The 14769-nt window shown below is 33.2% G+C and overlaps 1 protein-coding gene across 4 annotated transcripts in view; it reads left to right on the top strand.

The window, feature by feature from the left end:
* TET2 (tet methylcytosine dioxygenase 2) overlaps nt 1-14769 on the top strand; it is a 114199-nt gene that overhangs the window by 22352 nt on the left and 77078 nt on the right. The gene's annotated exons all lie outside the window — the stretch shown is intronic.

The raw sequence follows: 14769 nt of genomic DNA, 5'->3' as shown, positions 1-14769 counted from the left end.
GTTACAAAAGATGTAATATAGACATAATAGGAATATTGGAAAGAGAAAAAGGAACAGAGGCAATGTTTGAAGCAATGGTGAGTGAGAATTTTCCTGTTAATATCAGACACCAAACCACAGATCCAGAAAGCTCAGGGAAAAACGAGCAGGATAAATGCCAAAATAAATAAATTAAATTAAATTAATAAATAAAGCAAACACAAAACAAAAAACTACACATAGACATATTATTTTCAGACTTCAGAAAATCAAAATTGAAAAAATCTTGAGAGAAACCAGAAGGAAAAAACACCTTACCTACAGAGGAGCTAAGATAAGAATTACATTCAACTTCTGTGATACTATGCAAGTAAGAGGAGAATAGAGGAAGATATTTAAAAACTGATATTTTTTAAAAGCCACCGATCTAGAATTCTATGCTCTGTGAAATTATCCTGCAAAAATGAAGGAGATATACCTTCTCAGGCAAAAAAAAAAAAAAAAAAATTAGGGAGTTTGTTGCCAATAGACTTCCTTGTCAGAAATGTTAAAAGTATTTCAAAGAGAAGGAAAATGACATAGGCCACAAACTAGGATTACATATGCAAGGAAGCAAGGAAGAACATTGGAGAATAAATAACTGAAGGTAAAATAAAAACTCATTTTCTTTATTCTTAGTTGGTCTCTTATATAACAGTTTCTTCAGAATAATAAGACTAACTACTAAATTTTATATGCTTGTGTATAAGTGAAATAAATAACAGCAATGATATAGGGACAGGAGGGTAGAATTTGGAATTTTTATTTTTAATAATGTATTTGCACTACCCATTAAGCAGTATAGTGCTGTTTGAAAGTGGGCTTGGATAAGTTGTAAATGTGTATTGCAAACTCTAGGGCAACCACTAAAAAAATTTAAAAAACAAGTATATCTAACATGCTAAGAAAGGAGAGAAAAAGAAAATACATAAAAACCTCAGTTAAAACCATAAAAGACAAAGTGTGGAAGACAAAAATAGGAACAAAGAACAAGGCACCAATTAGAAAACAGTAATAGATGGCAGATATTAAATCAGCTATGTGAATAATGACCTTAAATATCAGTGATCTAAATTCAAAAATTAAAAGGCAGATCATCAGGGGGAATCAAAAGACTAGACTCAACTATGTATTGTATATGTTACCCACTTTAAAGACATATATTAAAACAAAAGGGATGATCTGCCAAAACTAAAAATATACCATGCTAACAGTAATCAAAAGAAAAGCTGGAAGAACTATGTTAATTTCAGACAGAGCAGACATCAGAGCAAAGAAAGCTATCAGGCATGAAAAGGGCATTGCATAATGATAAAAAGGCCAATACTCCAAGAAGAGATAATCTTCAATGTACATGCACCTAACAACAGTATCAAAATATGTGAGGCAAAATCTGATAGAATTGCAAACTTTAGCATCCTTTTATCAAAACTGGACAGATCCAGCAGGAAGAAAATCAGTAAGAACATTGCTAAACTCAATAGCACTGTCATTCATCTGGATATAATTGACATATAGACTACTTGTCCACCAGCAGCAGCTAACATATTCTTTTCAAGCTCTCATGGAACATTCACCAAGAGAAACTATATACTGGCTCATAAAACACACATCAAGTTTAAAAGAATAGAAATTATACAATGTCCGCTCTCAGACTGTAAGGTTTTAAACCAGAAATCAGTAACAGAAAGATCATTGGAAAATCTCAGAATACTTGGAGATTTAACAACACATTTGTAAATAACACATGGGTCAAGGATGGAATCTCCAGAGGAATATAAAAATATTTCGAACTTAATGAGAATGAAAATAAAGCTTATCAAAATTTGTAGAATGCAAATTTGTAGAATGCAAATTTTTTTTTAGCATTGAATGTGTGTATTAGAAAAGAAGGAAGATCCAAGATTAATAATCTAAGCTTCCATGTTAGGAAACTAGAAAAAGAAAAGCAAAGTAAATCCAAAGTAAGCGGAAGCAAAATAAAAAATTATAGCAAAAGACAGTGAAATCGAAAACAGATAATTGGGAAAACCAACAAAATCAAATCTAGTTTTTTTGAAAAGATCAATAAAGTTAATGAACCTCTAGCCAAGCTAACTAAGGTAAAAAGAGAAGACACAAATTTCTAATATCAGAAATATAAAAAGTGGGATAGCACTACAGAACTCATGGACATTAAAGGGATAATAAAAGAATACTGTGAACAACTCTATGCCCATGAATTTGATAACCTAAATGAAAAGGACCAGTTCCTTGAAAAGCACAATCTGCCAAAAATCACAATAATTAGGTGATCTGAATAGGGCTATATCTTCTACTAAAGAAATTGACTCAGTTAATTGTTTGGTAGAGTTCACTGGTGAATTCTACCAAACATTTAAGGAAGAAATTATATTAATTCTCTACAGTCTCTTTCAGAGAATGGAAGCAGAGGGAATACTTTCTAAAATATTTTATGAGGCCATTACCCTAGTTCTAAAACTAGAGAAAGACATTACAAGAAAAGAAAACTATAGATCAATATCACTCATGAACATAGATGCAAAAATCCTCAAAGATGTATTAGGAAATCAAATCCCACAATATATAAAAAGAATTATATCCTCTGACCAAGTCGGATTTATGTCAGGTAGGTATTCAAGGCTGGTTCAACATTCAAAAATCAATGTAATTGATCATGTTAATAGACTAAAGAAGAAGAAAAAAATGTAATCATATCAATAGATGCAGGAAAAGCATTTGACAGAATCCAACACCATGCATGATAAAAACTCTCAAACTAAGAATAGAATTCCCTTAACTTGAAAAAGAACACCAATAAAAAACCTACAGCTAATATCACACTTGTGATAAGAAACTCGAAGTTTTCTCACTAAAATTAGGAACAAGGTAAGAATGTTCCCTCTCACTATTGCTCTTCAGCATAGTACTGAAAGTCCTAGCTAATGCAACAAGATGAGAAAAGGAAATAAGAGATGGGGAAAGAAGAAATAAAACTGTCTTTGTTCCTAGGTGACACGGTCTTCTATGGAAAAAATCTGAAATAATCAACAAAAATACTCCAGCAACTACTAAACAATTATAGCAAGTTTCAGGGTACAAGGTTCATATATAAAAGTCAGTTACTTTCCTATGTACCAACAATGAACAAGTAGAATTTGAAATTGAAAATTCATTACCATTTACATTAGTATCCCCCCAAATGAGATACTTCGGCATATATCTAACAGACTATGTATAACATCTATATGAGGAAAACCACAAAATTATGATGAAAGATATCAAAAAAGAACTAAATAAATGAAGCAGTGGTACGTGTTCATGGATAAGATGACTCAATATTGTTAAGATGTCAGTTATTCACAACTTAACCTATAGATCCAACACAATTTGAATCAAAATCTCAGCAAATTGTTTTGTGAATACCAACAAACATTTTAAATTTTATATGGAGAAGTAGAAAACCTAATATTCAAATACAGTATTGAAGGAGAAGAACAGAGTTGTAAGACAGAACCTGACCTCAAGTCTTAACTATAAAACTACAACAATCAATACAGTGTGATATTGGTGAAAAGATAGACAACTAGGTCAGTGGAACAGACCGAACAGAGAGCTCAGAAATAGACCCACATAAATTAAATCAGCTGATCTTTGACAAAGCCCAACTAGGAGAAAAGACAATCTTTTTAACAAATGGTGCTGAAACAAGCAAACTTTTACATGCAGAAAAAAGAATCTAGATACAGACTTTATGCGCTTCACAAAATCAACAAAAAATGGATCATGGACCCAAAAGTAAAATGAAAAATTATAAAACTTCTAGAAGATAACATAGGAAAAAACCTAGATCATCTTGGGTATGGCAATGACACTTTAGATACAACACCAAAGATGACACATGAAAAGTAATAATTTTTAAGCTGGAATTCATTCAGATGAATGTCAAGAGAATGAGAACACAAGCAACAAACTAGGAAAAAAATATTTGCAAAAGACAGATATAAAGGACTGTTTAAAATATTCTATACAAAGAACTCTTCAGACTCTTAAAACAAAAAAAAAAAATGAAAAATCTGATTTTAAAAGTGGGCAAAAGACCTGAACAGACATTTTACCAAAGAAAATGTGCAGATAACAACTAGGCATATGAAAACATAATAATCAACATAATATGTCATTAGAGAATTGCAAATTAAAATGACAAGATTGTACTACACAGATATTAGAATAGTCAAAATCTAAAACAGTGACAACAGCAAATGCCGGTAAAGACGTGGAGCAACAAAAACTCTTCATTTATTGCTGATTGGAATGCAAAATGGTACAGTCACTTTGGAAAAAAGTTTGGCAGCTTCTAACAAAATTAAACTTATTCTGACTATGCAATTCAGAAATTGTGCTCCTTGGTATTTACCCAAACAAGTTGAAAAGTTAAATCTACGCAGAAACCTGCACACAGATGTTTATTGCAGCTTTCTTCACAACTGCCCAAACTTGGTAGCAAACAAGATCCCCTACAGTAGTTGAATGGATAAACTGGTATTCAGACAATGGAATATTATTCAGCACTAAAAAGAAATAAGCTACCAAACCGTGACAATACATGTAGTAACATTAAATGAATATTACTAAGTGTAATAAGTCATTTTATAAAAGCTATACGCTGCTTGATTCACTGTATTTCATTCTGGAAAATGCAAAACTATGGAGACAGTAAAAAGATTAGCGGTTTCCAGAGAGTAAAAGATAGAAAGGGTGAATAGGCAGAGTACAGAGGATTTTTAGGGCATTGGAACTAGTCTGTAATATACAGTAATAGTGGATACATGTCATTTTATATCCATCAAAATTTATAGAGCAGGGTTCCCCAATCCCCGGGCTGCAGACCAGTACTGGTCACTGGCCTGTTAGGAACCGGGCTGCACAGCAGAAGGTGAGCAACGGGCCAGTGAATAAAGCATCTGTTTTTACAGCTGCTCCCCAGCGCTAACATCACTGCCTCAGCTTCACCTCAGATCATCAGGCATTAACTTCTCATAGGAGCACCAGTCCCTGGTGCCAAAAAGGTTGGGGACAGCTGTGACATAGAATGTACAACATTCCCACCTAATGTAAACTGTGGTCTCTGAGTGATAATGATGTGTCATTGTAGGTTCATCAGCTATAACAAATGTGCCCCTCAGGAGGGGAATGTTTAGAAAGGTATGCATGTGTGTGAATAGAAGTATATGACAGCTCTTTAGACTTTGCTAAATTTTAAAGTGAACCTAAATCTGTTCTCAAAAATAAAGTTTATTCAGTAAAAAAAAAAAGTAAAATTCTGAAAAAGCCCTTATAGAAAGAAACTAGGCAATAAAAGTATGGTTTCTCTTTCTTATGGGTAGCTACAGTGTTTCAATGCAAATCCTCTTTTGACACTCAGTTTTCCAACCTGAGGTTAAAGAAAGCAACCCGGTCCTGGTCCTTCTTAATTGACCCACAACTTTTTTGCAATGAACAGTTAGCACCAGTCCCTCAAAGGGAAGACAAGTGGAGATGGGGATAGGGGATTTCCAGAAGGGGAGTCAGTGGGCAGAATTCAGCTGGCTTCATTGAGTGCCCATGGTACATCAAAGGCGATAAGCCAGGTTTATGTACTTAGAGACTCCATGTCTTTTCTCAGAATGTTGAAGATGAAAAAGTCTTGGTTGGTTTTAAATGAAGATTTCCCTCCTCATCACACCTCAAAAAATGAAGGGTATATATCTTCTTTATTTAAGAAATTACTGCTTATAATAGAAACTTATTTTTAGATAGCTGTTTTATTTAGATGATTTATGTCACCTCTGACCTGCTTTCTGATAAAGCATGACCTCATTCGTGGCTCTGGAGATGACCTGTGTACACTGACCTGTGATAAACCTAGAGTGTTAAGTCATTTTAGTGGCACTTGGAGGGAAGCGTGAATTCCCACTATAAGACTATCTGCAGTGAGGTTCTGTAAAGCAGTTGCATTCCTAGTGGGAACTGATTAAGTTTACTCCACATTTATTGGTTCTTTAATTTTACTCATCTTTCTCAAAAGGAAAAAAGGTTTTTCTAGCATGCAGAGTATCTGGCTTTTAATGGCTTCTGAGCTGGAAAAAAAAAAAAAAAAAAAAAACCCATGCATGTACTAACGGTTGTTCCTTTGTTTCCCTTCTTTCACTGGTTCATTCTTGGAGGTAAGAGCAGGTATGCTTTTCTGGTTCTCTGACAATTGATCTTTCTTAGAAATACCCCCAAGTATAAAAAGTTAGATGCTCCAGTTTTCATTTAGCTTCTTATCCACTCAGAGACAATGAACAATCAAGACATTAATATTGATTTCCATGGCCTATGAACCTGAGTTAACTTGGCAAAGAGCTTTTTCTAGACATCCTTCTCTAAAGGCAGTCAGTAGCTCCCTTTTCCCCCCAAACTCTACTTTGTTCAACGATAATTTTAAAATGCTGATTTTATTTTTTCACTATTAAAAATACTGCCCCACATTCCAAAACCTCAGTCAATACATAGGGGCAAATACAAATTCTCACATGCCTACTCTTTTCTGTTCTCACACTTAAACATGTATAAAATATATGCATATGAGTTCTAAAATTATTGAGCTCTATTGTTTTAAAATATATAGTAGGTTTGTTTTACTAGGGAGTTAAGTTATGATGATTTCAGAGATTATTTTCTGTACTCTGAAATATGACACTCAGAAAAACTTTCTGAAATATAAACATTCTCTATCATTTACTGTTATCACAAACTATTTCACATCTAATTGGTTGTCCTTTTATCATTCTTGATTACCGAAATTCTCATATTTATTCCTCTATGTTAAAGTTATTTTCTCTAACTACTTCCTGTCTTTAATATTCATTCCTTGTTTACTTTTACAAAGGTAAGTTTAAAAATAAAGTCTCTGGTTCTACCAATTATTATTAACATTATGCTCATTTATATTCTACTTAAAGACCTTACAAAAGTTTTCATCATTTAATCCCTCCCCCTTCCCCCCCAAGCTATGATCTATGTACTCTTAGGTCAAGTCTTTTTTTATTTGTTTGTTTGTTTGTTTTTGTTTGTTTTATTTTTGGAGTGTGTGTGTATGTCTGTGTGGTGTGGTTTGAAAATTCTCACTTTAGTTACAATCAATATGCCTTTAGAGGATGTCTTTTCCTGAGAATTTCTTAATGATTTTTATTTTGTCATGTGATGAAAATGTATTTCAAAGCTCTATAACACAAATAGTGCTTTTCTACTTGCTGTACTCTTCTCTTCTGGAAGAACTGGTAGACGACCAACTCTTCTTTTATTTTGGTTTCTACAACACAGAGGTTGCTAAGTGACTTTAATCCCTTTCAACAAGAAGACATTCAACAACAATTTCCTGTTCCCTTTATATTTCCTATATATAAACCCTATATATTTCATCTAGAAGATCTAGTAAATAAAAAAATTGTTTAAAACAGTTTTCAAAAATGTGCAATTCTATACAGACTACCCCTTACATCTCTAATATGGCATCAGATACTTTTTTAATTAGGCTTACATTTCTTCATCATTATAATATGCTTGTTCATAAGGAATCAGCTTTTAAGTAGCAATAGTTGACAGCATGTCCAGGAAATTTAATGTATAAAAATTCAATTTAATATGAAAATTAAAATTTTATGAAAAATGTCAAAATTGTTAAAATATCTATATCAATTTCTCATTTACTTATAAGACTCTGTAGTCTTAAGTGATTGAATTTATATCTTTTTTATACTAAATGTCTTCCTCAAGGAGAAATATATTTAAATTCCGCCATTGCAGTTATTACTTGAAGATTTAACCTTATATTTTTATTTTTAAATAATTTCAAAATTGTCATAAAATATTTTATATAATGTTCATGTTTAATTTTGAAAATAAACTATCTTTTATTTTTAATATTTTATTCCTCTAATCAAATTTTCTCCATAATTTGCTTTCTAGCTACTGCTGAAATTAAGTTACATTTTCTCCAATAACAAGTGGTAGATTTGCAAAGACTTAACAATTCCTTACTGTCCATTTCTGTCCCTTATTTAAGAATCATACAAACACCCAGAACTGATACGCAACAGGTGTACATGAGTGTGCTATGCTGATGGTTACTGAAATATTTCCGAGGTAGCGGGAGGATTCTGCTGTCCTAAGCCACTATGGCTGTCTCCCCATTGCTCTCTGGGCCTCCCATAATCCTGCAATTATAGTAATTATATATAGCTTGTAAGAGGCTCGAAGGCCCTCTTCCAGCACTATGTCCTATGTTTTTTAGACATGCCAGGTGTTAAATATTTTGATTATCACTCATATGTATGACAAGAGAATCATCATTTATTTGTCTTAACTTGACGTTTACTAAACTATTTTTAGGAATACTTTATGATAGAAGTAATTTATGCCATCTTAATGACTCTTTCAGTTTTGCAAAATGCATGATTTGTTTTTAACAATCCAAGTAAACATTACTCTGGAGTTTTCCTGTATGTTCTGAAATCTTTTCAGTATAATATTCCATTTTTAAGGAACAAGATAAAATTAGAATCTTTGGGAAATTTGCAGTTTTTTTTTTTCCTTTGCCTCTTTATTCAAAATAAGATTTGTTGAAATTTCCTTGTTTACATTTTAAGAATGCAAAATGTAAACAATATTATAACTGAAGTAATATTGTTTTTAAAAACAGTACTAAATTAAATGTTGGCATTTTTATATATGGCATAAAATTTCATTTTATACACTGTTTGCCATCTCATCAAGTATTAGAATTTTTCTCATTGACCCTTTGGTGTTTGTATTGATGTTATTAATGCAGTGGCTTTAAACCTTCACTCATATAGCTCATATAACTTGCAGCATCCTTGAATAAAGATATTCTTTGAGCTGTTGAATAATTTATATCTTAATTAATTGATTTAAAAATGTATTCTTTTACTTCTTATCTGTCTTAAGGAAATGGGGAGGTGGGGTTAATATACACCTAATAATTTTCCTAAAGAGTAGGGAAAATGAACTCATTTTTTAGATATCTAGGTTAATGTTATAGATTTGAAGCAGTTTTTTAAAAAGCACTTACAGTCTACCAAGTTATTGATCCTTAATATATTGCTGTTATAAATGGATGTAATTAGCAGTTCAATCTAAATGAACCATGGTAATAACTTCATTACTCTGAAAAATCCATTACATCACTTATAATATGAAATTACCAAATCTAAAAGAATAGACATTATAAAAATTTCTTTGGAATCAATGAGCATTGTGACTATCAGTTACAGTTACATACTACAATTTAAGAGTTATTCATTATAAAGTTTTAATATTATATATTTAAATTGTGATAAATCTACCAACGTATTTTGCTCATGTTTTTACATTTTATTCATTTGTGCAGTGCCTCTTTTTCTTATATATATGTTTGTTCTATCTGCATCAAATTAGTATCTAAGTCATAGAATCATACAGCCTTAAACCTGGTTTGGAACAGAGATAATACAATTCAACATTTTATAGACTTCTCTAGTCCTCATTTTTCTTAAGTAATTGGCTCAGGATCAGGAAGTTATGTAGAATTAGTGTCAGAATTAGAACCTGAGATGAATTTATAATTTGGTTATCTCTTCTACCTGCCTACTATCTTAATTTGCTTATGGGTTTATGAGAGTTACAGTAGAGAAATTTCTACTGAGATTCAGCTCAAAACCCAGCTCCCAACAGAATTATTGCCCTGCAGTCAACCACATAAATACAATTGCCAATGCCTAAAGCTCCTTGTGTGTCAGAAAAAAGAAATGACAGATGAATCATTAAAATCAGTGAAAACACTTTATTTCTTTCTTCTACTTTACCCTTTCTTCTCCTTTATACATGAAATTTCTAGAGAGGATCCCCAAAATACTTGTACGTTAGAGATAAGAATGCTTTTGTAGAGAATTATGTTTCCTGTTTTAGTGAATGAAAAATAAACCATATCCTCTACTGGCTCTTCAGAGTTAAGATATTGGATACACCTCCACTGGTTTGTAATAGTCCAGTCTCTGATCAAAGAGGTCAAGTATTAGCAGGTGACAGAGTGTTATAGAAATATTTGTGTTTTACATGCAAGAATTTATATATGCTTCTCTGCTTGATTTTTACTCAGTTTTTTTTCTAATGTGGATTTTCCATCTTGATTTTTAAAAAACATTTTCTCATAACTTTTTTTTGGTTGTTTCTGGAAGGTATTTAAGTTGATCTGATAACCTGCAAACAATACCAAGTGAATTCATACCTGCACCTCTCCATTTCTGTGTTTGATTCTTAAATAATTTTTTTTGTGCAATGGAAATACTTTGCCAAACAGTTTATAACTGCTGCCTAATATTTCAGCCTTGATGGGCAATTTTAGTTCTATCTACACAGTCGATTAGAAACAATCTTGTTTGGCATATGATTGTTTTTATCTTAGTGGAATTTGTTCTCTAAATGCTTACTGAATTTTTCCTTAGAGTCACCACTTTGTGTTAGGAAGTGCAGAGAGTAAATAAGTATGAGGACTTCCTTTAGTTTTCTTCTTAGAGCTTAACTACTCTAGTGATGTTAAAAAAAAAATTAATAGAATAACCTTTGCTGCTGACGTTCTGAAGTAGTGCTTCCCTTCGGGCACCATACAGTTGAGATCATTCACTTGCAGAAAGAGGGTGTGTATTGGGAGTGGAGAGGGAGGGAGAGAAAAAAGGGGGAGGAAAACGGTTTTGTGGGCGTGTCCCGCTGAGGTCAGTAACCTGCTGTTGCGTGAACTCCGGTGAGTGGGAAGCAGCCCAGGCAGCATCACAGCAGAAGGAAACAGCTAGCTATTGCCTGTAATCTTTGAAGAGATAGGGGAAAGGAAGGACTAGATTGAGCAGGATATCAGTCTCCTGTTTGTAACGGAAGTATTTAATGGCTTTTGATCATTGATGGGTCCATCTGTTGAAAGGACAATGTATTTAAGGCCCTAAAGAAAGATTTTCATACACGATGCATAGCTAGTATTGATGTATCCACGTTTATAGGTGGAGTGACTGATTTGTATAGAAAAGTTGTATTTACTTTTTGAGAGAAAATATTTGCATCCGAGTTTGAAATATAGAGTAACCGACCTTCCACCCAAATGAAATGTTTTCTTCATTGATTCTCTTGCAAGCAGTGGAGGCTGTGAGGCCTGGTGGCTAAGAGCACAGGCTCTGGAGGCCTGCCGCCTACAAAATGTGTGCCAGGGGATATGACCGGTAGTATTTGAAGATTAAATGACTAGGACATTCAATAAATCTTAGCTATTTTTATTTTTATTATTTTTCTTCTATATTTTGAAAAACATCACAGAAAGTAGACCTTATCATTTTGAAACATAGTGAACAGTTCATGAAGATAAAATATACTAGAAGCGGTTTCAATTTAGGGAAACAAAGAAAAATCTGTTTTGCAACCACATTATTCTCAGAAAGACTGCAACTTTGATAGTGAGGTTTATTTCATTTCATTAAAAATGTAGATGTGTTTATGGGAATAAGAACATTTAAATGTACTCATAACCTTTTATTTTTAATACTGCTCTCTTCCTGTTTTTATCTTTTTCTCTATGGCTCTTAACCTGTTTTTAGCAGTTCCTCTTCATGTTTATTCTGTTATGCCTTCTAAGTGATTTTTTTTCTTATAATCTAGGTATATCAGGTCAGAGGAAAAACTCAGTGTATAAGCTGACTGACAATATTTTGCACCTTCTTTGAGAATATTTACTGTAGCATCCTAAATAGTATCATTAAGCTTCCCTTCAAAACAGTTATCCAAGCATATGAGTCATTACTGTATTGATTCCTGAATGTTATCATATTGGAGACTTTCCCAAACTGAACAAAGTCAGGATTGCTGACCATTGAAGAATTGTGTTCTAACAAGAGACCTGTGGTCTCTTACAGGTGTACATTCTATTTGTGGGATAGCCTCTTTTATAAGGCGGTTGTTAGAAGCACAGTGAACATAGTTTGCCAGCGTGGTTCCCAGCCAACCAGATAACTGCTTGTAGTGACACTCATTCCTCTAGGACTCCCAATCCTGTGTCAGGCCTTAGGGGGCACTCCCATTAAGCTTACTCATACCATCCTGAGCCATGGGCACTGCTGTTCTGAATGCTCCAATCTATAGATAAAAAATCTACCGCCAACTCAATGGATTTATAGCTAAAGTTCCAATAAAACTCTGAGTGTAAAGAATGTTATTTTTACTATTTAAGTTTTGTTTAGCTATTTTAAACAGAAAACAAGAAGGCAAGTATATAGTTCTGTTGCTCTGTCTTTCTCGATGTTTGGTCCAGAAGTTGCTAAATCTAGCCTTAGGAATCTAAGCATATACGGACACTGACTCTCACTGGGTCTTACCAGTGCTGCTTTGACCCTTTCTAAAAATGAGAGATATTGTCTCTAACCTGACCTCCTAACTCTACCTGTCGGGTAATTATTTATTTGGAATGTGTATCTTCCTCAAATATATCATGTCAAGAATTGATTTCGTCATTTCAGATTCCTTCTAGAATTATCTATTTCTTTGATTAATACCATCATTCTTCCAAGCTACCAAACTCAAAACTTTATTACTAAATCGAGTTGTTTTTCTCCCTATATCTAGAATGTTACTAAAATCCATTCATTTCTCAATTCGTATTTCCCTGCTTGATCATTTTATTTCATTTCCTCCTAAGCAAAGGCTCTCTTATCACTTTATACCCGAACTCCTACAATAAGCCAGTATCTTGCATTGAACAATCATAACACCCAAATCTTGTACTTCACATTTGGATGGTTATAATAAAGATAGACGACGAGTGTTGGTGAGGATGTGGAAAAACTGGAACACTCATACATTGCTGATGGGAATGTAAAATAGTGCAGCTACTTTGCAAAAATAGTTTGACAGTTCCTCAAAAGGTTAAACATAGAATTACCATATGACCCAGCGCTTCTACTCCCAGAGAACTGAAAATGAAAACATATGTCCACACAAAAACTTATAAGTAATAAATCCTCATGTTTAAGGCAGCATTATTCACAATAGCCTAAAGGTGGAAGCAACCCAAGTGTCCATCAACCAATGAATGGATGAACAAAACGTAGTACATATGATGGAATACCGTTCAGCCTCAAAAAGGAAGGAAATTAGGACACATGATATAATACGTACAAATATTGAAGATATTATGCTAAATAAAATAGCTATGAGGAACATAGAATAGTCAGATTTGTAGAGACAAAAAGTAGAATTGTGTTTACCAGGGGCTTGGGAGAGGGGAAATAGGAAGTTAGGGTTTAGTGGGTACAGAGTTTCAGTTTGAGAAGACAAAAAAGTTTTAGAGGTGGACGGTGGTAATGGTTACCCAGCAATGTGAATGTACTTAATGCCACAGAACTGTACACTTAAAATATGGTTAAGATGGTAAAATTTTTGTCACATATATTTTACCACAATAAAAAATACTTATAAATGAATGTTCATAGCAACATTATTTATAATTTCTAAAAAATAGAAATAACTCAAATATTCATCATGAATAAAGACTGTGATATATCTAGACAGGGGAATGTTACTCAGCCATAAAAATGAATCAAGTACTAATACACACTAAAATGTAGATGAACCATGAAAACATTGCATTAAGTAAAAGAAACCAGACACAAAGAGCCAAATTTTACATAATTCCATTTATATGAAATATCCAGAATAGATAAATCCATACAGATAGAAAATCAATTAGCTGGAGGAGGGGTGAATGATAACTGACCCTTAATGAATATTGGATTTATTTTGGAAGCGATGAAATCATTCTGGAATTAGATAGTGGCAATAATGTTATAACTTTTTAACTATACCAAAAACTGCTGAATTGTATGATATGTGAATCATATCTCAATTTTTCAAAACCCTAAATCTTAATGCATGATGTGTATGATGCCATGTTTCTAAAGAAACAGTGTGCCACAGTCTCAGCCTACTGTTTCTAGCCATGTAACCTTGAGAAAATTAAGTGACCTCTCTTCTTACTCTGTATAATAGTGATGATAACAACTACCTCACCAGCTGTTTGTATTAAATGAGGTAACATATGTAGTGCATCCAGCATAGCTTTTGGCATTTAGTAAGAACCCAGTAAATTTACTAAGACCCTTTGGGACACCAGCCTTCAAGAGTTTCCAATACTATTCTAGATACTATTTCCAGATATTTGGGAAAATGTCCCAACTCCTTTAGCCACTTTACCAATACTCTTTATGTTCTGGTTCAAATCTTCCAGTCCAAATTCTTTTACTGCTCTTTTATAGAAATCCCTTTTTGGGCTTTTTGTCTCCTTCAGTTTGCTGTACATATTCTTGCAGCTCTATCTGCTTGAAAACGGTGCTCTCTTCCTGTTCTCTTTCTCTGAATGTCACCCTTAGAACTCAGAAAAATTTCCTCATGTATTAAACTTTTTCCTTTATTTCATGGTTGTCTCCACTTTTTTGTAGCACCCAAGATTTTTACTGCATCTTTGACTAATGAACCCCTTTCTTTAGTTATATTTTCAAAGTATTTTTTTTTAATGAGGTGATCTTTTTTAAAGTTCGTATCTAATCTCTCTAGCTAAATTTAAGCCCCTGAGCACCCAGACTGTTTGTTATAATGCTTTACCTTTTCCATAGCACTTAGCACATTGCCTTGATATAG

This window comes from Rousettus aegyptiacus, unplaced genomic scaffold (assembly GCF_014176215.1).
Source record: "Rousettus aegyptiacus isolate mRouAeg1 unplaced genomic scaffold, mRouAeg1.p scaffold_m13_p_10, whole genome shotgun sequence".
Classification (NCBI taxonomy): domain Eukaryota; kingdom Metazoa; phylum Chordata; class Mammalia; order Chiroptera; family Pteropodidae; genus Rousettus; species Rousettus aegyptiacus.
This window is presented reverse-complemented; position numbering and strand designations above follow the sequence as displayed.